Source organism: Leopardus geoffroyi, chromosome C1, assembly GCF_018350155.1.
Source record: "Leopardus geoffroyi isolate Oge1 chromosome C1, O.geoffroyi_Oge1_pat1.0, whole genome shotgun sequence".
NCBI lineage: Eukaryota > Metazoa > Chordata > Mammalia > Carnivora > Felidae > Leopardus > Leopardus geoffroyi.
The window spans coordinates 80379317-80400139 of NC_059328.1; the positions used below are offsets into that span (position 1 = coordinate 80379317).

The window sequence follows — 20823 nt, forward strand, 5'->3', positions numbered from 1 at the left end:
ATTGTAGAAAGCCTTGTTAAAGTATTTGCCATCATTCCTTTATTATTACTCCTTAGTTGCCTCCAAGACAGACTGGAGAGGTGTTCGGAGAAAGTAGATAGAGTCTCCCACTTTTTTCTAGGGAAGTCAGCCTTGCATTTGCATTTAGTGTATACTAAATACTGTATATTTCCATATAGCCCGGGAAACCGTAGCATACACTCCTTTTAAAAGAAATAAAACCTCGCAAAAGTTTTGTTTTCTCCCTTTGCCTGAACTGAAATAGCACATCCAGTTCTTGTTCTTTTTTCCTAGAAGCTGAACGCTGCACTTGGTGGTTTCTTTTTGTGGTCTCTTCCAGCTCTATACCCCACAAAGTTTGTATTTGCAAAACGAGACCATGTGGGCCTCCTTTTTGTAGTCTCCCACCTGAGTCATTTTCCCTAACAGATCTTTAGCCCAGCCTGGGATGTGATTCTTTGTACCGGAGTTGAAGGTACCTAGGAGAAAACGTTACACTTGCTTTCCGAGACTCAGGGAATCGTTGCTGTGTCTACAGAGTGATTGGCTCCACTCAGAGTCCCTGACTCTCCCGAAACATAAAGGGACTTAAGTGTGTCAAGGTCAGCAATTTGGCAAGAAAAGTATGTTTCACGTTAGACAGTGACACAGAAAAAATGCCTTAAAGGTTGATACATTAGATACTTATTTTGCAAATTCACCCAAATTATCAGACAGGGAAGAGAGGAATTTGTTGAGTTTCTGCGTAGGTTTTTGAGTAAATATGGAATTATATCCTTCAAGGTTTGAAAAATGCTAAAAATTTTTTTACTACTTCCAAGAAAAAGAGGAAGCAGACTGGCTATAGTAAATAATATCTCTGTGATATCGCAGTCAATCAGACTGTGGCCAGACGATTTCTAGATCTCTGATGCTTGGCACTGTTAAAAGTACATTCCTAAAATTTCACTGTTGATATTTATTGCACAGAAACCAAGTGATTGTTAAAAATTATTCCCTACCCTTACACATTTTTTTTTTTTAACCCCCTTCGGTAAACCTGAGCTTAGCAGTTACCAAAGTTCCCTCCGGTTTGGTATATCTTGGAGACTCTGAGAAGTTGGAAAAATTCTTAAACTATAATGATAATCAGGCTGGCTGGACCACTCCCTTTATGGTTAAGTCGTAGAGTATCAGAAGGCTGGCGGGGACCTCACAAACATTCTTTTAGGGATGAGGGTCCTACAGACAGCCTCACCATGCAGCTCTGGTCTTCTGACCTCAGGAACTTTTCTTTCCACAACCATACTTTCCTCTATTCCAGTGCATGGAAATAAGACTGGCTTATAAACCGTGACTTACTTGATTAATTTATTCATCCATAGGCACTCAACAATGCTCTCCAAGTAGGTGTAGAAAATGCATGCAGTTTGGGGAACTCAGTGTTCTCCGGCAGAAATATCCTGATGGTTATTCCTTGAAGCGTGCATACATGGAGACTTGTGGAGCAGCTGCATAGCTTTTGCATAACCAGTGATGCATTGTGGTTGATAAGGAGTGTGAGGATGAGGGCCATGTTGCAGCCCTTCCTCTGTGCCCCCCGCGAACTTCACTGACTTGATTTCATGGAGTACTTCACTTGATTTCAACTCTGTGTTTGTTGTCTTTCTTCCCCACTAGAGCTCCTTGGGGGTAGTCAGGACTGGATTTTTCTTCTTCACATCTCTCAACCCTTTGTGCAATTACCAGCACAGGGTAGGCTTTTATACATTTGAATCAATGAAAACTTTTTTTTTGGAACCATGCATGCGGCCAAATATTTTCGCTGGCATTCAAGAGATGAGATTTGCCATTGAAGTTTTTCTGTCTAATGGCTGGGCGGTGAGTGTTCCATAAAGCTCAGATTGGTAAGAAAATACGAATCCATCATGGGTTGCAAGGTGTCCCTTGACAGTAAGCTCTGGCTGTCTCACTAGTGACTAATGATTCTTGCTACAGCAAGAAAATCTAATCTGGAGGAGAGGTAGCCGAACAGCAGAAAACAAATGTGGAAGTTTGGAAATGGTTAGCAGTTTTCTAACAGCCTGGATTCTGGGGTGATTCAGAAGATTTTCAGTCATATGATGAGGCTGTTCTTGCATGGAAAGGCTTCACGACTTTTCAGAAGAAACTGCACAAAATGTATACCTCTCCAGGAAGGGGACAGGCTAAGCTTTATGATCGCAGGTGAGATTGAGAGTAATTTATGTAAAACTATTATATTCATATAGAATGGTAAAAAGAGCAATGGATCCTTTTTACCCCAAATTCAGGAAAAGGGCTAAGTCTGAGAAAAGGCCAGAGGGACTTAGGAGTGGGAGGGAACACAGAGTTCTGGAAAAAGAAAATATGACTTAGCAGAACTTAAAACAACATCTGGGAGGGTATAGTTAGTCATGGAAAAATTGGCAGTCATGATTGTGCATTTTATGAAAATAATTATGTACTAGTTCAAAAGTTAGCATTTAGACTGAAATTAAATAGTCGAAAGCCTGTACGATGAACTCTATTATCCTCGCCGTGCAAAAATACTTCTATTAGCTGTCTAAAATCATTTACAGGAAGCTTTACCAAGTACGTTATCGCACAGCACCAATATTTTCAAAGCATGATTTTAGAGAAATAACTTCCAGTTCAAACTAGTATGATTAGTTTGTTCAGCACAAAATTAGTATCTTTATACTAAAGATACTAATTACACAGGATTAGTATGTTCAGCACAAAAGTATCTTTATAAACCCAAGGCTTATCAAACAGCCTGTCAACCTCCATTTCATGAGCAGTAAATGTTATTTTTATTCTGTACGTACAATGTTGATAAACTAGATACATCCTAAACACAAGTCGTGGATATTGTTTTAGCAACAAAAAGTCATTTAAAATGAAAACCTTTAACGTATATTCTCATTAATATAGCACATATACTTTTAAAGTTTGTACACGGTATCATTTTATGTAAGCGTCCCCTAATTTCCAATTTCTATAGCTCCTTATGCTTGACATATGCACTAACTCGATGAACAGAAATCCGTTCATTTAATAAATACTTGACTATCTTCCTGATGCTGAGTTCTCCCTAGACCTTGGATATACAGAATAAAACAAGGAGTCTCTTTCCTATTAAATATATGAGCACTCCTACTTACTGTCCTGGTTTTAATTGTTTGAATGACTTCCTGTCAGCATTTTGGATTGGATATAAAACAATCTTAATGTTATTTATTAATAAATTTTCTTCCATGCCAAAAAAATTTATAAGGTTAGGCATGTCATGGTCAATCCATCGGCCAGGTGTCTTCAACTCAGAAAATTATCTGTAGCCTTAAAATCCATGTACTTTATCAGTTTGAAAGTATGGATGAACTTTCAAAATTTTGCACGTGGAAAAAAAGTCAATATCCCAATATAGAGAGCCATGTCTATAAACAGGCAAAAGATAGCTAAGTATGGGATTCCTCAGATGAAGAGTTAAAAAAAAAAATTGGTGAAATAACTAGTTTAAAAGTACTCGCATCGGGGCGCCTGGGTGGCGCAGTCGGTTAAGCGTCCGACTTCAGCCAGGTCACGATCTTGCGGTCCGTGAGTTCGAGCCCCGCGTCGGGCTCTGGGCTGATGGCTCAGAGCCTGGAGCCTGTTTCCGATTCTGTGTCTCCCTCTCTCTCTGCCCCTCCCCCGTTCATGCTCTGTCTCTCTCTGTCCCCCCCAAAAAAAAACAAAAACAAAAACAAACAAAAAAAAAAACGTTGAAAAAAAAATTTTTTTAAAGTACTCGCATCTGGAGGCCTTGTTCTTTTTTTAGATAATTTATTCGCTGACATTTTATAAAATAGCATAGTTTACAGATGCTGTAACGTATTAGCTCGCAATCCATCCAGTCACTTGCCGCCTTTAATGGATGATACTCCGTCCTGTTACAGCAATGGCTCTTTCACACAGAGCTTGCAAGCTGGAAAGTAATTGCTGAATAAGCAAAGTTTTCTGCACATTGGAAGCATGGTTATAGCATTCGGCTAGTGGTACTTGCCAACCTAAACCACTACCCTCTGTTACTATATTGCAGCAACTCGAAGTTCTAAATCAGCTACACACCAACCACAAGATGACTCCTCTCCCCTGTCATAAGGACCATAACAGGACATAGACTATAGAGGGAGCTTGTGGTACCATGACAGGACTGGGTTTTCAGGATTTGGTAAACTTTATAGACAGCTGTTAAATTGACCAAATCAAAAGGATGGGCCTTAAACCTGGCCCTTATTTTTAAAAATAGGCTTTGTCTTACATCTCCTATCCTGTATGGATTTGTCAACCCAGATCTTCCCGTATACAGGCTAATAAATATGTACTGAAGGATCACTGTGTGTAAGGCAAGGTACTAGGAACATTATGAGTCCTTTTTTTCCTTTTTCTTAATGTTTATTTATTTTAGAGAGTGACAGGGCGGGAGCAGGGGAGGGGCGGAGAGAGAGAGAGAGACCCAGAATCCAAAGCAGGTTCTAGGGTCTGAGCTGTCAGCACAGAGCCAGACCTGGGGCTTGAACTCACAAACCGGGAGATCATGACCTGAGCTGAAGTCGGATGCTTAACTGACTGGGCCACCCAGGCGCCCCATGAGTACTTTTTCTAAAATATCTTGCAAGCTAGTCAGAGAGCTGAAGCAAATGTGTAAGCTTCCACAGGAGAAGGCGGGGGGTAAGTGAAATGCGACACGTCGCTATGTCTCTCACTAGCAGATTGAGAGCTCTGTGCCAGCAGAGTCTGCTTTATCTTTACTGGCATCCCTAGTGCCTGGCGTAGTGCCTGGCACGTAGTGGGTCCTCCACACCCATAAAGCTTTGTTTAAAGGTATAGGAGATATTTGGGACTTCGAGGAGACAGTTCACTGTTGTTGTTGTCTTTAAGTTTCTTTATTTATTTTGAGACAGAGAGAAAGGGTGAGGGAGGGACATGGGGAGGGAGAGAGAGAATCCCAAGCAGTCTCTGTGCTGTTTGCGTACAGAGGGGTTGAACTCGCAAACCATGAGATCATGAAATGAGCCAAGATCAAAAGTCAAACGTTTAACCTGCTGAGCCCGCAGGTGTCCTGAGAGAATTCACTTTTCACTGGGATTATGAGAGAAGGTTCCCTGGAGGAAAGCATTATCTGAGCTGGATCCCAGGGGAATGGGTAAGGGAGGGATGGGTAAGGGGGGAAAGGGTGAGCCAAGGGCTGAGGCCTTTGTGAGCAGAGTGGGGGCCACACACACCGGGTTTGGAGATCCTGCAGGTGACAAGTGTTGCCAAAAGCTAGAACATTGGGTCATGGGCAGCTCTGTGGGCTCCACTAAGAAGTCTGGACTTGGTTCAGCAGACGGTACCTTAAGAGGCTTACTCTTCTGGTTGTGGAATGTCGGAAGAATTGAGTCAAGGGGCATAGCGGGAATCTAACCCCCTAACCCAAATGGTGGCTGAGAAATGGAAAGGAAGGACAGCTGTAGGAAACTGTATGAAGGAAGAAGCTGCAGGACTCAGTGACTGATTGTAGGTGGGGGCAGGAAGGAGAGAGAAGAGTAAGGTCTTGGGGCAGAGAAAAATGGCGGCACAGGTCAAGATGGAGCCTGGAATGGAAGGTTGGTGGCTCAGAAGCTGTGAATTTACACATGTTGAAGGGGAGGGGCAGTGGACATCTAGGAAGAGCGCCCAGCACAAAGAGTTGGGAGCGGGGCACTAAGGCTTGCGAAGAGATTGAGGGTAGAGCTAGAAATTGGGAGACATTTGCCTAGAGGTTTGGTCAAAGATGTAAACGTGGACAAGGTCTCCAAAGGAGGGTCTTTAGTGACAGTAAATCCCTTAGCAAGCACTAAGAACCTGCTCAGCCTGGCTCAAATCAAAGGGGCGTTTATAAGTTTGTGAGTCTGGAAGCTCATAGCCCAGTGGAAGGGTTACAGAACCAGGGCCTCTGAGACTGGGTTTCTCTCTTGCTCTTGCCTGCTCTTTCTCCCATTGAAGCTGGTCTCCATTTGTGTCTGCACGTGGACTCTATGTGGTAGGGCCTGGTTACTGCCAACAGTGTAGGGCAACATTCTCTCAGCTCTATCACACCAGGGTCCAGCCATCATTCTGGGGAAGGACTTTGTCCCTATTTGGGGCGTTTGTTCACTCCTTGGCCAGTCACCATTGCCAGAGGAATACTAGGCCTGGCCATGTGTCCACTCCTGGGGTCAGGGAGTGGGTCTCCTCTACTAGAAAGAACAGGTCAATAAAGTTAGCCATCAGACAGAAACAATCGCCACCAGTGGGTCTAGAACTGAGGCTGGGACATGACTGGAGGAGGAAGATGACCTAGGGAAGAAAGTAGAAGAGAGTCCGGAGAGATGGGGGAGGACAGATGGGACCCCAACACTGAAGGAGAAGAGTTTTAATAAGAAAGAAGGGGCCAGGGCACCTGGGTGGCTCAGTTGGTTAAGCATCTGACTCTTGATTTTGGCTCAAGTCATGATCTCACAGTTTGTGAGTTTGAGCCCCCATCCAGCACTGTGATGACAATGCAGAGCCTGCTTGGGATTCTCTCTCTCTCTCCGTCTCTCTCTGCCCCTCTCTCAAATAAATGCTCTCTCTCTCTCTCTCTCTCTCTCTCTCTCAAAATAAATAAACTTATAAAAAATTTTTTAATAAAAAAAAAAAAGGAAGGGACCATGGCAGCTAACAGTGAGCAGAAAACCAGTTGTGTATGTAATTTTAATGGGTACTAAAAAACAACCCCAACTCCTAAAATTAACTTGGCTACCCATCTTGTCAAGTTTCTTATTTCTTTGGGTTAAAACTAGAAAGATCTACACGGCTGAATAGGGGAGAGACACATTAGGTTTTCTTAGTCATTCAGATCAATTCAATAAACTTTTTTTAACCCCTTTCCCCTATGTGCTAGGCGTGATGTCAGGTGCTGGGGACACAAAAAGAAAGATGTATTCTTGCTCTGAAGATTCTGAGACGAAGGACAACCTGAAATTTACAATAAAGCACAGGAAGTGCTATGTTCCTTAATCCCATGAATGTTTATGGAGCAGCTACTATGGACTTGACTAGTGCTGGGTACTTGGGGGAGGTCCCGTCTTCTGCCTGGTCAGTGGCCAGAATCCCGATCTCACCCTCCTACCACAGTCAATGCCCCGTACTGAAGTTAGTTGTGAGGTCATTCTCTTCTGCTCTGGTCTAAACATCATGCAGGCAGGAACGTGTCTGCCTTGTTCCTGCACTGAAGGCCAGTAGCTTAGATGCTAGTATCACATATTTGCCAAATGAGAGAATAATAAACTATACATAGCCCTGACATGATGTCATTTTCGAGAATCCAGGAAACATGCAAAATAACTTTGTTCTCTCTACATTTTCTTTCTTCTTAGCTCATATCATGCCGCCAGTGGAAAAGCGAATGGTCATTTGGAAGCATTCAGCAGCCCTCAGTAGCTGTCCATTTCGATTATTTGTGGCGAGTAAAAATCACCAGAAAATACTATTCTAGCATTCTCTAGGTATTAGCTTATTTAATCCTCACAACAACCCTGTGAGATGTAGGTAGAATTTTATACACGCGAGTTAACCCAAAGCCCAGAGAGGTTAAGTAACTCACTCAGGGTTACCCAGCTGGGAGGTGGCGAGAGCTGGGATTTGACCGTAGGCAGTTAGCTCCGGGGTGCACCTCCACACCCACTATACCAGGCCACCTCTCCACAGGGGCAGCGTTAAGGTGCGCACCTTCCCTGCTGCACATCCCTTTTCTTTTTTCCCAGTGTTTCCTGCCCTTGTGAAGCTGGCCCTCTCTGAGGTTCCTGGCTTTGGAATACGGGGAATTTTCAATAGAAAACCATGGCAAAACCAGGCCTTAGTTGAGAATAAAGGGCTCCTTCTTTTGCTTTGTTTCCACCTCATTTAGTCCTTAATATTTTTTGACATCCAGATTTTTTTTCTCTCCGGAGTGGGGAAAAAAAAGGAGACCCTAGCCTGAAGATGTCTTTTCCCCCCGCTGACAACATGAAACAAAAGCTCTTCCCTGTTTCTGTTTTTCATTAAGAGATAGGGGTCATGATGATAATTAACAAACCGGAGTTTAGGTTAGGAAGGCCCTCCTGACGTACTCCTTGCTTATGCCATAATTGAGCTGATGAGCTAGTTGAATCTAGAATCACCTCCACCTATCGATCCACCTTCCACATGCCTTTTCTAACATGTGAATTCTCGCCCTATTTGATACACATGTCCAGGCTTGAGATGGAACTTGTCGTAGAATCACTTATATTTCTACTGGTCTATGTGTACGCTGATTTCTCCTTATTCGAGAGCCCAGAGGGGATGCTCAGGCAGGTAAGCTCCCTCCCTCGGGATGCAGAAGCCATCTCCACCTCCGTGGCCCCCTCACTTGCCCACACCTTCTGCCTCCTGCTAACCCCTGAGCTTGCCTCTGGAAACAAGTCAAGTGGCCCCAGTGCCGGGGTGACAGAGGCCTGTCTTAGCTGAACAGCTACGCTCTTTGTGCCTTTCCTATGTGGTCATTTCCACGTCACCTTTAAAGCATCTTAGAAAAATGTCGATGGTATCTGAGATGGTATCTTCTCCCCCCTCCCACTGGAAACATTTTTATCATTTGGCAGTCAGGTTCCAATAATCATTAAGGGCATCCACGAGGCAACACTCCCTGGGGGCAGGAGGAGCTGAGTGAGACAGCGTGTGCGATGTTAGGGGGCTACGGGGAAAGATAGGGAGAAATCTGTTTTTGTAATAGGGAGGAGTTTGGGTCTGACTCTATGACATGAACCACAGGTTCCCACCAGCTGCCTCCGAATACTCCAAGAGGTACTTCGGGGTATGTGAACACTTAGTCCCCTTACCCGAGGAAGTCACTTTGCCTCTTTTTATGTGGGGCAGAAAGGTTGTGTTGTAACTGGGGATATTACTCTAATGCTGTCAGGCAGTACTCACAGACTCTGATTCCCGGTGGCTGTTTAGCCCAGTGTGGCAAGGATGGTTACTGCACTCACGCCGTGATGGGTACCAAGAACATCAGGTGTGTGAGAGATGCCATTCCGTGGGTCTTTCACAGAGAGTTCCACCCACCCTGAGTTACCCAAGAGAGCTGCTCCCTACAGCGCAGCCTCAGCTTTCGCTGCCACGCTATTTCCTGATAGTATCTGGTGCCTCTCCAGATAGCTTCCACTTCTCTCTGCCTCTGCTTTGATCTCTAACCTCGGTAAGCTGGATCTGACATCGGCTCCATAAAAATCTGGTCCTGGACCTCTGACCAGGAACTTTGTGTCGCTAAAGAAGTGTGCATGCAGGCTCCTTGCTTCCTTCTGTGCCTGTGACCTGTTGGGCAGGGCACTAATTCTTTAAGTCAGCATTTCAAAGAGAAGATTAAGAACAAGTTAAGCCTTTAGTTCAAAAAGTTCAGTTAATCCTAGAGCAAAGCACACTGGGTTTTGAGGCCATGTGAAATAGCCAAGACTTAAAGTCAACAGTGGTCATGGAAAAGTCACACACAGTCCTTTCACTAAGAGGGAGAAATTTATATGGTGAGTGTGTGTGTGTGCATATGTGTGTGTGTATGCGCGCGCGCATGTATGTGCACAAGCTGTTTGATTTCTCAGGGTTTTCCTTTTCCTATCTGTAAAATGGGCACAATGAATCAGTGGTCCAGATGTCCTATCCTCTGTTTTGCTATCTTAGAGACGGATGTGTGGACCAGAACTTTTCTTCCTGGCTGCTACATGCTTGTTGTATCAAATAGTTACTATTTCCAATTTTTTAAAAAAGTTTTAAATGGACATTTGTCTTCTTCTAAGGATTATGTAGTTTATAGTTTCTGTGAACATACCTCCTAAGCTGACTTGGTTCAAAGCATCCAGTGGTTCCAGACATAAACTGGTTATGCGAGCTGGAGATCAAACTGGAATTCACTCAGATATTAGGGGCCATTTACTTGTGGGTCTGCTTATTTTATCTCGGCATTGGCACATGCAGTATTATGGTTATCACGGTCTCAGCAATACCCATGATTTACTGAGGTCCAGACATGCAGTGGCGCACAATGGGTGCACAGCTCTCGGGGCAGATAAACCTAACCAGGTACACCGGTAGGACACATCACTCAGAGGGGGGAGGCTTGCTGGCAGCTGATTGCATGACAAGGTCTGCACCTGTTCCTTAGCGCCCATCTCTTTCCTAGGTCAGCGGGAGGTGCTGTTCCGGGAGGAAGAGAACTTGAGAGGGAACGGCTCAGAAGGTGAAGCACAGAGCATTTTCTGCGACTCTCCTCCGTGCCTGTAAGACTCTTCTGCGAAAACTCACTGGGTTCTCCCTTCACCTAAAAGCTCCTGAAACCTCCATTCTTCAAAGTGTTCTTCATCAAGAAGGGATGTTCACAGAAACTATAATCCTTAGAAGAAGGTAAGTGCCAATTTAAAACGTTTTTTCACAATTGGAAAAGGTAAAAGCACGTAGTAGCCATCGAGAAATGCTCTGGTCCACACGTCCGTCTCTAAGATAGCAAAACAGAGAATAGGACATCTGGACCACTGATTCATTGTGCCCATTTTACAGATAAGAAAAGGAAAATCCTGAGAAATCAAACGGCTTGTGTGCGTGCACGGGCTTGCACACACACACACACACACACACACACACACACACACCATATAAATTTCTCTCTCTTAGTGGAAGGAGTGTGTGCGACTTTTCCATGACCGCTTTTGATTTTAAGACTTGGCTATTTCACCTGGCCTCAAAACCCTGGACAAGCTGGTGGTCTCTCCCCAATACCCACCTCTGAACACTCCCCTCTTTGCGAAGCACCATCTAAATGAGTAGGTTTTCATTTGCCCGAACACTTCATAAATAAGTAATTGTTTGGCTCGTATTGATGAACTTTTGCATCTAGATCATCAAGATTTAGTCACAATAACCATGTACTGGGATGATCTAATTTACGTCTGATGAAAATCCTGGAGAGGAGGTGCTGTGATGTCCCCCGTGAGAAAACTGAAGCGTAGCAAGGCTAAAGTAACCTCGTCAAGATCACACACTGGGACGAGGCCAAGCTCACTCTCAAACCAGGTTGTGCAGCTCCAGAGCATGTACAGTTGAGCACGACCCAGCCTGCTAGCACCTCATCTTGGGCACTCACTCTGTGCCCGCTCAGGGCCGGGTGCTGCGGGGAACCGGGGAGAGCAAGATGTTCCCCCTGCCCTCACGGGGGCCCAGGGAGGTGAAGGCAGCAGTGTGTGCTATAACACGGGAGATGCCGTGCTAAGTCCGTGACCCAGGAAGGACAGAAAGTGCTGCAGCGGCCTGAGAAAGGAGTCCTGAGTTCTCCCCGGGAGACTGTTTTATCTTTTCAGTCTCACCCGGCTAACTTGAATTTTTTGTGTATTAAAAGGATGACTCAGACTTTGTAAACTGGGAGAAAGTACCTATACAACAAAACAAAACAAAATAGAAAAAAAAAAAAGACTTTATGGCTTTAAATAAAACCCCTTGTTTGCCTCCCCTGGTGAGTGGCAGGTAGTCTGGGACGCCCTTCTGTTTATTGTGTTTGCCTTTTTCTTGTATTGTCTGTTCTGCCCAACGGTGAAATTCAGCTTCCTTCAGCAGCTAACTTCATTGCCTTGCAAGGCATTAACCTTGATAGAAAATTTTCTAATTAACGCCGAGGAGGAAGGGCAGGCTCTGAAGACTTTCCTGCCCTCCCATACCTGTTCAACGACTCCGGCAGCTTTCTTCGGCAAGCCAGAGAAGCAAACAAACGGAAAATCCAACCCGTCTTCAAGTTTATCCCAAAACGGTTGTTGGATTAATGTATGAGGTGGACTTGACTGCTCCAGCCAGTGACGGTAGTGACACTGTTTTGAGCTTATAGACAAAGCCTAAACCTTCAGTGATGTCTCCAGGTGTTGAAAGTAACAAAACCCCTTAGGGAAGTGTCATGATTAAAATACCACTTGGGAATGGGCCTGAGCGGACTTTTTTTTCCTTGACAAATTCACTGAGAATTCACTCATTCACTGAGAATGAGGCAGCAGGAAGCCATGGGTGGGGAGGGGGTGAGCAGATCTACCCTGGGTCAGAACAGAGGAGAGGTGCTTCCTGGGCAATCGGGCTGAGCTCCAGGCTGCAAGTCTGGGTGAGGGTGAAGGGTAAGGAAGTCCCCCCACCCCAAGCAGGCTTCCAGCAGCCCTTATTCTTTCTGGAAAACATAAACAGATTGAGGGCTCTGTACAAATTGCTACACGATACCCAATATCCTGTGTCTGAGTAAATGGACATGGCTAGCTCAGGCCTTGATTGTGCTTCAAAATTTAACCTCTCAGGGTGCCTGGGTAGCTCAGTCAGTTAAGTGTCCAGCGTCCAACTTCGGCTCAGGTCATGATCTCACAGCTCCCGCGTTTGAGCCCAGAATCAGTTTCTGTGCTGCCCATTCAGAGTCTGGAGCCTGCTTTGGCTTCTGTGTCTCGCTCTCTCTCTCTGCCCCTCTCCTGCTTGTGCTCTGTCTCTCAAAAATAAGTAAACATTAAAAAAAATTAAAATAAAATTTAACTTCTCAAGGCAAACAGATATGTAGGGAAGCAGAGATTCTATACCAAGGATGTTCTCTCTTAGAAAACAGAAACATATCTTCACTTTTAAGATAACAACAATACTGTCCCAGGACAGCATAATACCAGGAGAAACAAATATCTTAAATAACAAATAGAGTCTTCATTTCCCCTTATCAGTCCAGAGGAACACATTAAAAAAAAAAAAAAGATTTGCAATGTAAGAAGTCTTGTCCAGACGTATTTTCCCCCTAAATATTAATAAATCAAAAAGTAAATTATGGTACTCGACTATTTAAATTAGGTATATTTTTGCAAGGCATTAATATAAAAGGAAGAAATTAGAGTCAGATATACTGGGCTCTACTCCTTTCCTTCTTCCAGAAAGAAAGAAGGACTGTGAGGCCTCCCCAGCCCCACGGGACCGTTCGAACTTCCTCAGGCCTCAGCAGAGCAGTGCAGGGTCCCGTCTTGTGTCTGTCTGGTGGCTCCAGGGAATTTCCTCAGCTGCTTTCCTGCCTGAACTTCTTTCTTTTTTTTACTCATTTAAAAAAAATTAAGACTTTGTTTTTTTTTAAGAGCAGTTTTAGGTTGACAGCAAAATTGAACAGAAAGTACAGAGATTTCCCATAGGCCCCGGGGCCCTCCCACATGCACAGCCTCCCCCATTGCGAATATCCCCACCAGAGTGGTACGTTTCTTACAACAGGTGAACCCACACTGACACATCGTTGTCACCCAAAGTCTGCAGTGCACGTTACGGTCCACTCATGCTGGTGTGCATTCTACAGGTTTGGATAACTGTGTAATGGCCTGAATCCATTATTATGGTGTCATACAGAGTATTTCACTGCCTTCAAAACCTTCTGTGTTCTACTCACAAAAATAGGGAATGTTTCATGCATTCGTGTGTCATTCTTGCAGGGGGGCCAAGCTAATCTTCTCTGTATGGTGGCCTCCACATCCCAAGAGATGTGTTGTCCTGACCGGTATTGCCACCCCTTTGCCCTGGTGGGGAAACCAATCTCCATCGTCTACGTGAATCTGTGGAGGACTCAGGTCCCTGGCAGCAATTTCTGGGTTTGGAATTGCATGGATTCGCCAGTCTTCCTATGCTGAGGGCAGGTTCATTGCTTTTCTAATAAAATGTTTGTAGCTCTGGTTCCAGGCAGAGAATTGGCACACAGTAAGTGTTTGTTGAGTTCAACTGAATAAACTAGAATTCAGGGGAGAAATATCATTGTTCTTTATAGTAATATCTCTATTAATGAAGCAGGTGTGTCCCTAGTGCATGTGTAATTGCCATTAACGTGTCCGGCAGAGCCAGGAATAACAGAGGAAGTGGGAGTTTCGGTTTCTCTGTGACCACATCCTTCCAGGACATTCCCCCTTCCCTCTCCTCCAGATAGAGTGGATGGTATTGCTCTGGCTCATGTGAAGGGTTGAGGGGTTTCTATTCATCTGCAGTGCTTAGAGTAGCGCCTGGCACACTGCAAGTGTTCAGTGAATTTCTGTGGAATCAATGAATAAACCATGGTTCCGCACCCCAGCAATGGGAGGGCCTTGGGAAGCTGCAGCCTGGGCAGTGCTTTTGCAGTTCTGGAATTAGACCCATGAGAGTCCAGACACACAGCCATCCACCCTCTGCCAGAGCTGGGGCTGATTCTATCCTGTTTGGCTCCTTAGCTGCGGCTTTCAATCTCCATTCTTCTAGACGAGCTTTATTAGAATGAGTTGTATCTACAGGAAGCGAGTTCTGTTTACCTTCTGAATCTTCTACTTTGCAATCCAACCATGCATTATGATTCTTTAATACTCCCTTGGAGTTCATGCTTCCTGGATTTCAGCCCATTCTGATGGCCATCTTCCTCACTTTCCTAAAAGTGCTTTAATATATTTGATAATATATTTGATAAAATATATGATATTTGTTGTCACGGATGAGCAGGAAAAAGTCCTTTGTGCCACCTAATCCTCTTTAATCAGTGGCCTACAGCAATACTTTCAAGCTCTCCTTTCCCCACCCCATCCTACCCACCACCATATTTGCAGCCTATTCACCACCCCATTGTTGATTTCTGAATAGTGTATTTCCCATTAGATTAGGGATTGGTCCTTCTCTGTCCAGCCCTGTATGGTAGGGGAGTACATTTCCCAGGCTCCCTTTTAGCTTCTTAGCATAGTCATTGGGAAGAAGTGGTAGGAGACTGATGGGCGACAGGAAGGGAGAAGCCAGGGTATCTCTCTCCATCTCTAGCCCCCACTTTGGTCAGCATGCCCCCTGTCAGCTGCACCTCCTCCGTGGACCCAGCATGGCAGTTCTATCCCTGGGATCTGGTAACACTACCTATTGTGCCTCCATCCCTAGGGATAGTGGCAGATGTTTGCTTGTGTTCTTCTTGAGATTGCTTCCCTGTGTCCTCTTTGGTTTCTTAGCTCTTCCGTGATCTCTGTAACCAATTCCATGTATTAAAAAAATGTTTATTTACTTTTGAGAACGAGAGAGAGAGAGAGGGAGAGAGAGAGAGAGAGAGGACCATGTGGGTGGGGGAAGGGCAGAGAGAGGGGGAGACAGAGGATCCAAAGTGGGCTCTGTGGTGACAGCAGGGAGTGTGACACGGGGCTCAAACTCATGAACCGTGAGATCCTGACCTGAGCCGAAGTCGGACGCTTAACCGACTGAGCCACCCAGGCGCCCCATGTAACCAATTCCTTGTATTAAATCCAGTCTGGCTTGAGACACCTAGAGTGGTTTCTGGTTTTTGACTAGACTCTAGTAGATACAGCATGCAAATACTACTGCTGACTTCATGTGAACTCCTCACTTTTCTTCTGACTCCTCTGTGGACTGAAGCACTTACCTCACAAAGTGTTGTCGTAATAAGTTGTTTGTGGAAGATCTCTGAGATCCTGGAGTGGCTGGTAAATTATAAGCAAGTGCAATATGTCATTAATTAGCTTTCATCCAAATACTCTGTGCATGCTAAAGAAGGCTTAATTTCTATTCTTTTTGGAGGGACTATTTGAAAAGTCCCTGGTTGAAGAGGCTGCAGCACTCCCTTGACAATGCTTTGGCTTGCCTTCTAAGCCTGGAGGCAGTTGTGGTACCTGACTTGTCACTCACTCAGTGCTGGGTCACCTTGCACCTGTCCCAAAGCCATTCATCCTCTCAACTTTGGGTTCTAGTGGGCACCCAAACCTATATTTAGGGTAGCTGTCCCAAGGGACCCGGCAAATGACTCAGGGCTGCAGGTTTGGGTGGAGCATGGCTTTGAGGGCTGGATACACCTGGATTTGAATCCCAGCTTTGCATCTCCTGAGATGTGTAAGTTTGGAAAAATTACTTCACTTCTTTAAACCTCAATTTTTGTTTAATGTCAAATGAAGAGAAGAAAGTTTCACATCAGGCTTTACATTAGATGGTTGCCTCAAAGAAAAAGATCTATCTTAAGGCCCCAACCAGAGTTTACAAATATTAAGACTTGGCTACTGAGAGTTGGATCTTCTCCTTTCCCATCAACACAGTATGTAAAGTAATACATGTTCTGTATGGTCTGTGGAGAATCCCAAACCCGCTCCTGTCCAAATCCAGATAGGCTCGGAAGTAACCTAGAACCTAAGACTTTTTATTTTTATTTTTTTATATTAAAATGTTTATTTACTTATTTTTGAGAGACAGAGAGTGCATGCAAGCAAGGGAGGGGCAGAGAGAAAGGGAGACAGAGAACCCCAAGCAGGCTCTGTCAGCACAGAGCCTGATGTGGGGTTTGAACTCATGAACTGTGAGATCATGACCTGAGCCAAAATCAAGAGTCAGAGGCTTAACTGACTGAGCCACCCAGGTGCCCCAAACCTAAGACTTTTAAAAGAATACAATAATTATGTTTCTGATAAAACATCAGCCTCCTTAATTTATTTCTTGTCTGTGTTTATTCACCTTGCCTATTTATTAAACATGTTTGATTTCTTATTCTTTGCAAGTAGGATATGAAAAGGGAGAGATAAGGAATGTTTAACTTTGTATAGCTCTGATTTCACACCTGGTAAATATTGGATGGTGTTGACAGGAATCCAGGTCCTGAACGTCTGATCTTGAGGGACTAGGCAAGAGTCTTTCATTATGAGATGTAGTCTAAGCTCTGGCTTGACCAAACTCTAAGCTGGAGGGCATCACATCGGCATTATGCTTTTGTTTTGAGCTCCCTTGAAAGGAATTGATTTCTGCTGTTTGGGGGGAATGGGCAAAATATGCCACTAACTTAATTTTATTTAATAACTCTGTTAAATGGTTTTAGCCAGTGCTTTCACTATTTAAAAGGGAAAATGTAAGCCAGTCAACCCACATTATGATCTAAAAAGCAAACCCTGTTAGATGAATGGGAATGTGGAGGAGGAGGAATTCCACATCTCAAACTATCCTACCAAGTGCTGATTTGCATAGATTTGAACCGCCTGGCTGGGAAAGAAACTGGGGCACAGCTTTGTTAATGAGGTATCAGAGATCTAAAGACTGAGATGTTCTCAGATGAAGAACCTCAGAACCTCAACTCTCGTCAAAGAGGGACTTTTGCCATAGGAGGTGGTCAAGGGACTTTTGGGGCAGCTGAAAGAAGCCTTTCCCCTTCTTGCCCTTTGAGGAGTCAGGGGAAGGGTGGGCCAGGTGGTGTGAGGAATTGCTGGTCTGTCAGAATACATATTGCTTAAATAGCAGCAGAGTCAAAGTTCTTCTGACTCTGAAACAATAATTCAAAAAGCAGCATGTCTCTGGGGACTGGTCCTAAAGAAGCCCCCAATGAGAATACGAGGAAAGCCCAGGTAAAATCGCCCTTATGTAGGACAGATGTGATCAATGTGCTTAGCTTCTCTTTTCAGCTTTCTTGCCCAGCCTGCAGGTTTGCAAAGGAGCCTTTGGAGAACATGTGTGGTCATATGTTCACTCTCATGGGCCTAAACCAGGCAGCACCCATTCTGCAATCTTTCTATTAAGTACTCTGGATTCTTCTTACCTGAATTTAAATAACACTTATCTCTTTCTAAAATGCTACGTACATATTTTTAATTTTGTTAAATGATTGTCCACCCTCCAGGACTATAATTTCCTTGAGAATAGATATCTTTGTGTGTTTTATTCGCCCACATATGTCCCCAGCACTTAGAACAGGGCTTGAAACATAGCAGATCTTCAATAAATATTTGTTGAATGCATGAGTGAATAAACCACAATCCTGGTTTCATATTTTCAGTATATCAGAAGGCTAATAATAGACACTTACATTTAAAAAACATTCAAGAGTAAGTAAAAATTCAGCTCAGTATCTTTTCCCTCTCTATACCTATAGTCTACACAGCTGGTTGGACCTGTGTAGATTCTAAGTTGGATATCTTAGCCAGATTGGAACAGGATTCTTTGTGCTCACTCTGGAGATAGTACTGGAAGGCAGTGGAATTTGGGGACACAGAGGGCTCTCAATAGGAGGGAGACACTAGCTGGACTTAATGAATTTGCCACTTGAGTAAGTCGTATAGACCAGGAAACACAATTCATTTATGTGCTTCATTATGTAAATGAACTCCATGCTTAAAAATTCATAAGAGACTACTATCTCTAATCATAAATTCAATTAACTTACCAGGCTGGAAAAACAGAATTCAGGCAGACAAGATAATCAAGCCAAGCTTACTACATTGGTCTCTCCCATTGGAAAACTGTACAGGAAGGCAATGATCAGCTTAGTAATGCTGGATTCAGAGCGAGGTATCTTAGTTCTAGAACTCAGATGTTGGAGCCCACACTCTGAGGGCTGATGTGTGTTTCTCCACAACTGGGCACTCTACACCCCCATTGGCCTCCATTCTACTTCCAGTCAAGACACCCTCTGGTCTCTTGGGATGGTGTGTGGATGGGCCAGCCAGATTCTGAAACTTCCCCTTTTCTGTGCTTCTGTAGGTGATTAACACATTCCATGAAATATGTTCATGCTTCAGTCAAGTCTTGGTCTGGCCTGGGAATCATTCCATCTCACTACTTCTTTTTTTTTTTTTTTTTTTTAATTTTTTTTTTTCAACGTTTATTTATTTTTGGGACAGAGAGAGACAGAGCATGAACGGGGGAGGGGCAGAGAGAGAGGGAGACACAGAATCGGAAACAGGCTCCAGGCTCTGAGCCATCAGCCCAGAGCCCGACGCGGGGCTCGAACTCACGGACCGCGAGATCGTGACCTGGCTGAAGTCGGACGCTTAACCGACTGCGCCACCCAGGCGCCCCACTACTTCTTAGATTAAATATGCATGCAGATCATATTTTTTGAGTGTTTGCCCCATGCTGACCAATCCAAATGGTTCTTCTGCAACCCACTGGATGGTTTGACTCTTCAGAAGTTATGCATTTCTGTCGTTTCCAAATGTTTGGGATATCCCTCTATATCCCCTATTCACTGTCTTTGCCTATCAAGTAAGCTCCAAATACTGATGGATCTGCCCTCCTGAGCAGCCTCTCCCCCAGAGAGCAAAGCAATGACTCTCTGAGCCAAACCTTCTGATCCCTGATGATTAGTTTCTTCCTATAAATCAGTAAGTTGTCTTTTGAGTGTATATGACCACCTCCAGTGAAGTGAACTCCCCTCTAGTGAGTTCAGCTTGTTTCTCTAGAGCTTGATCATTCCTGGCACATTGGAAAGTCACCACAGGATTGAGAGATGTGGCCTGAAGGAAGCTCACATTAGTGTCTGTCTCTGCATGGGTTCCCCACCCATTCCCACACCACAGCCTCTCTCGCATAAATCCACCCACCTTTAGAGCCCCTAAGCCCCTGTGCAGCAGATCCACCCTGTAGTTTGGGGCCCAGCCCATGACTTTTGGGAGGTGAAAAGCTGAATTAGCAAGATGACAGATAGAATGATCCAGAAAATCCTGTCCTTCTGGGAAGTCACTGGTCTCACACCAACTCTTGAGAAATGTGTCCCTATGATCCCAGCCAAGAAACCTATTAAGTTCATGTTCTGAAACCTGTGAAGCTAAGGACCCCAAGCCCGGGGGCCCCTCCATGGGCAGCACCAGTGTGGGAGAGCCATTTTTACCACCCTTACGACAACGGGGCCACTAAGTAATGTTTAGAACAAAGCTTTGATGATGCAGAATAACTGACACACTCTCCACATTAATGAAAGTAAATTCAATTACATTAGTTATACTTTGCATGGTTTTGTTTATTGAAACTAGGAAATGGACAATACACTTTGGAAAAAAATATTAAACAAGGCTTCAAATAACAAGAGATTTCTTCAAATAATTCCGTTTATAATACCAGGGCTATCCAATAGAAATATAATCTACACCACAAATGTAATTTAAAATTTTCTAGTAGCGATATTAAAAAAGTAAAAACAATTTCCCTACCTACTTTTGTCATATCCTAATAATAAACTATGAAAAAGGTAAAAAGAAACAGGTGAAATTAATTTCAGAGTATGTTTTTCCAGTCCTGAGGAGAACGTGCCTCCTCCCGGTTGGGCAGATAAACCTTCATCCTAACATATGGAATCATGGACCCTAAGGCAAGACTTGTCTACATTCATCACCGACAGCGGGGGACATTCAGGACTGAATCTTGGCACAAAGAATGATTAACAGCTGTGGGGACCAGAGGTAGCAGGTGAAAAATAGCCCGTAATCAAAGCTTCTGACTTCATTTGGAAAATGTGGTCCTAACTTAAAAGTGAGATTACTTTCCCTTATCACTGCTTTGCCAAATTAACTCCTTTGAGAAGAAAAGCCACGTTATTCTTTTTTTTTAATGTTTATTTTTAATGTGTATTTTTGAGAGAGAGCACGTGAGGGCACATGAGTAGGGGAGGGGCAGAGAGAGGGACAGAGGATCCGAAACCCACTCCAAGCTGTCAGCAGAGCCCCCCCGACGCGGGGCTGGCTCAAACTCACCAACCACAAGATCATGCCCTGAGCCGAAGTCACTCAACCGACTGAGCCACCCAGGCGCCCCCCACGCTATTCTTTTTATTGCAACTTGTCCGTAGGCTGCTGTAGGAATGACCGTACATAGTAAGACAAACTGGATCTCGATAATTGTGAGAGCAGCTTGCCTGCAGCTTGGCTGGCATTCATGGCCTTCCTTTTGATACAAGATCAAGCACTTACAAAGCACATGTTGTGGGACCGACAGGGTGTACTGGGCCCTGTAATGTATAAAGAAAAAAACTAAGCCCTTGTCATTTTGCCGAAGTTGGGC

General features: G+C 44.2%; 1 protein-coding gene and 1 pseudogene across 18 annotated transcripts in view; one reads left to right on the forward strand and one right to left on the reverse strand.

Moving 5' to 3' along the window:
* SLC44A3 (solute carrier family 44 member 3) overlaps positions 1–20823 on the forward strand; it is a 328287-nt gene that overhangs the window by 1728 nt on the left and 305736 nt on the right. For 8 of the 18 annotated variants that reach the window (XR_006712475.1, XR_006712476.1, XR_006712472.1 and 5 more), the window contains exon 2: positions 10217–10437. The exons of 1 other annotated variant lie outside the window; for it this stretch is intronic. The gene's annotated coding sequence lies outside the window, so the exon portion shown is untranslated. Of the gene's footprint in view, positions 1–1659; positions 1735–1801; positions 2206–7400; positions 7530–8258; positions 8359–8398; positions 9564–10216; positions 10438–20823 lie in introns of those variants that run through there. 9 more of the 18 variants (XR_006712487.1, XR_006712485.1, XR_006712477.1 and 6 more) reach the window with 8 other exon arrangements.
* On the reverse strand, positions 13463–13557 carry LOC123600194 (annotated as a pseudogene).